Consider the following 3,529-nt stretch of genomic DNA (forward strand, 5'->3'; position numbering starts at 1 on the left):
AAAGTTTTCAACTATAAACATACCTATAGTTTTTGCAAAATAAAAATTTGTGCTTTGAGCCTTGTATACTCAACGGTCCAATTTACCTACACAATTAATACACAACAAGAAAAAATTGACTTATAGTGAAATAATAGTAAGATCCTTTTCAATTTGTATACTATCAATACAACATAACCATAATATCTTAATGTATATTAGTAAAAAATTGCACCAAGTGCATATGGATATTAGAGACCAACGACAGTAGGTGACAATTATTTAGTCACTTGATCTATGTACAAAGTAGAAAGTGTTAATCAAAAGAGTTTTTTTTTGACAAAAAAAAAAGAAAGCGATTAAATATAAGCAAAATACATGTTCATAAGTTCATGAGCCAATTCAGCTGACAAGAATTCTCCACTTAGCACAGAAATTATTAGAGTTACCATGTCTAATTATCTCACCTAATACAAAAGCATTAATTGAGAAAACAACAACAGTTGCAACATATACACTATTATGAGCAAACTATCAAAGCATTAGAACTCCAAATCCTATGGACACTATTTTATAGTCACAAAAAAGCTCTATTCACGTTCAATGTAATATATATAGTATCTCAAAGAGGTTGTAGAAAACTGAAATAGGTAACTTCCCCAAGAATTCAACCAACCCCAAAATTTGTTTATAACACGTGAAAAAGGACATGCCCATATTCAATCTTTTCCTGCACAGCATATTATATATATATATATATATATAAGAAAAGTTCTTCCACAAAGGTAGTGGGAAGAGCTCAACAGTACACAGGAGAAAAAGAATCCCACGCCCAACATAACAACATTTAAACTAACCTATTAAGTCAAAAAGGATATACAATCCAATCTAGGCAACAAAAAGATTTTGTATCTCTTTGGTGGGGCTTTATGAACCGTGACAGTGACAACAACTTCGGATGGAGGCCATTGCCAAAACATGGACCTGCCAAAGAAAGATGTAGTTAAAGTTTTGTATCACTGTGGTGTGCATATACAATTAGCTATGAACTTCTAAAATTTGAGAGCATGTTTACATAACTAGGTGTTTTGAGAACAACATCAACAAAATAGAGGCCAAAATAAAATTTGTCTTCCACCAAAAGCAATATATTCTCCACTCTCTGTTGAATCCAAAGCTGAAAATTAATGAGAATCTTCTATAATGCACGAAGGGAAAGGCCAATTGATTATTGGCCATACTGCAAGAATATTTTGTCAAATACCTAGATGGGTTGGTATGCAATCAAACCACTGTTGTCGGCCACAACTTATCACGCATAGATAGCAGTACATATCCTAGATAGATATCAATGTTATAAGTGGACAAATCAATCTTGTGCATGCCAATATGTAAACAAGATATGCGACAAAACTATGTATCATACAACATCGTTGTTAACATTGAAATTTAATGCTTTTTCAGAGACAATCCAAACAATTTATGACAAATATATTAAAATGAGCGCAATTGCATCGAAGAAACACATACAACAGTTTCAACCATCACTATAATGATCTGTTGAAAGAGTAAGTACTTAGCATACCTCCTATTATGCCAGGAAAACTAATTACTAAAATCATCCCCTATCACTTTCTCTGTGTATTTCAACTCATCCTCATCTAATCTTTTCATTAATGCAGTAACAAATCTGAAAGTAATACAAAAACAAAAAGTGTCATCATCAGCCTCTCAAATTGCAAATTGCTTTTCTTTTTATCAAAAGGGATAAATATTTAACCTTCGGTAATTCCAAGCGTGAAAATTCCGTGCATCAGCCTGCTGAAAACCATTCAGAAGGAGCAATTCATTATCTATGGATAAATGCCCCTTGCTAAGCACCCATTTTCTATGATGCCATGCACCCTAGGACTTGAAATTCTTCTTCAACGCATTCTCCACCTAAACAATACAAAATCAATACAAAATGACCAATCAGATTTCCATATTTTGCAATCAAAAAGAACATTGTTTGAATTTTACATTAAATCTACATATATACTCAATTCAATTACTTGGAAAAGTAAATAAAATAAAAATCTCACCACTTTGAGCTCCTGATCAAAGAGAGATGCAAGGAATCGGAATCGGATTGAGAGATTGTTTTGAATTACTGTAATTCCAAGCTCTGTAGCATTCTGAATTAATTTCTAGAAGCTTCGCGCTCAAATCTAAAGCGTATTTGCTATACCTGTAAACAGATTTATTCAATTATAATCAAAACGAAAAAAACTAAGCAAAAGTGAAGAGTTAAAGGAAGAACGTACATGTGATTTTCGTGATTGATGAGAAATTAAGACTGAAGTGAACGAAGCTTTTTAGCTTTGGCTAATAAAGCTGATTCATCTTCTTCCTTCAACGATCTGCGAGGTCGACCGTGCATTTTGTTCGAGTGAGGGTTTGTGTGGTTCTGTTGGAAATTGCGGTGAAAAAGTGGTGAGGCGAAGTAGCTGAGGGAGGAGGCGGTGTAGAGAACCAAGGGCGGAGGTGTTGGCGGAGTAGAGACAGGTGGTTGGCGGCCAATCAGTTCGACGTCGAGTTCGATGACAAAGAAAGGGAACGAGGGTGGGATGAAGGGCGAGTCCAAAGATGATGATGGGTTTGATGGTGGTGAGTGAGATGATGGAGACGATCGTGGTGGGTGGTTGCTGAGACAGTGAAGATGATGAAGGGTTTTGGTGAGATCGAGGGTGAGATGATGGTGGTGGCCGGTTTCTAGGTTTTGGGTATGTAAAGGTGGAGATCAGCGAGATGTGGGTGAGATGATGGTGGTGGCCGTTTTCTGGGTTCTGACAGCTAGATCGACGACGAGGTCCGGTGAGGATTCGGTGGTGAGAAAGAAGTTTTGAGATGATGGTGGTGGGTTTGAGATGAACGTGTTCTAGATTTTGGTTAGCTAAAGTATTTTTCTGTGTTTTTTTTTTTTAATGTGTGGTCTTGGTTTTGGTGTGTTTAGTGCCAGAATAACCTTCCACATAAGCGCTATCTAAGGTGTGTTTGTTAATAGCGTTTACACGTAAGCGCTATCTAAGTGGTTCATAATAATAGCGTTTTGCCCAAAACGCTAAGTAAGGATACGCAGAAGCAGTGTATAATAGCGCCCGATTTATAAGCGCTATTATTGGTCCGTGTGTTGGATTTTTAATAGCATTTATCAGAAAGTGCTATTAAACAGGCGCTATTAAAACTTAAAATTGTGGTAGTGAGTTTCTGTCGTCATATTTGTCGTCATATTTGCACAAACAAGTTTATACTTCCCTAAATCTATTGTTGTTAGTGTCTTGCCTCACCAATGTCATGTAGAATGGCGGATCATGCATGCTCTTTCTTTTGTAACATGGTTTTTTAATATATATTTTATACAAAAGCATTGATAAACTACTAAGATATCCATTACTAAAATAAATTTCCTGTTGTTGAAAATGTCATGTGATTTCGTACGGTAAGTCTCTCATGCCATATAACAACGCTCTAACGAACAAAACATAACAATATAGGCATGTACCAACCA

At 35.8% G+C, this 3,529-nt stretch overlaps 1 long non-coding RNA gene across 1 annotated transcript; it reads right to left on the reverse strand.

Annotated features, from left to right (window-relative positions):
• Positions 1–766: 766 nt before the first annotated feature.
• LOC146914340 (uncharacterized) lies at positions 767–3,221 on the reverse strand. The gene is made up of 5 exons (XR_015016558.1): positions 2,286–3,221; positions 2,064–2,209; positions 1,760–1,920; positions 1,565–1,669; positions 767–963 (listed from the first exon to the last, which is right to left on the reverse strand). It is a non-coding gene; the product is annotated as an uncharacterized LOC146914340 (long non-coding RNA).
• Positions 3,222–3,529: the final 308 nt, after the last annotated feature.

Source organism: Medicago sativa, chromosome 6 (assembly GCF_051527215.1).
Source record: "Medicago sativa cultivar Bolivia chromosome 6, Bolivia_mono, whole genome shotgun sequence".
In the NCBI taxonomy this organism is placed as follows: domain Eukaryota; kingdom Viridiplantae; phylum Streptophyta; class Magnoliopsida; order Fabales; family Fabaceae; genus Medicago; species Medicago sativa.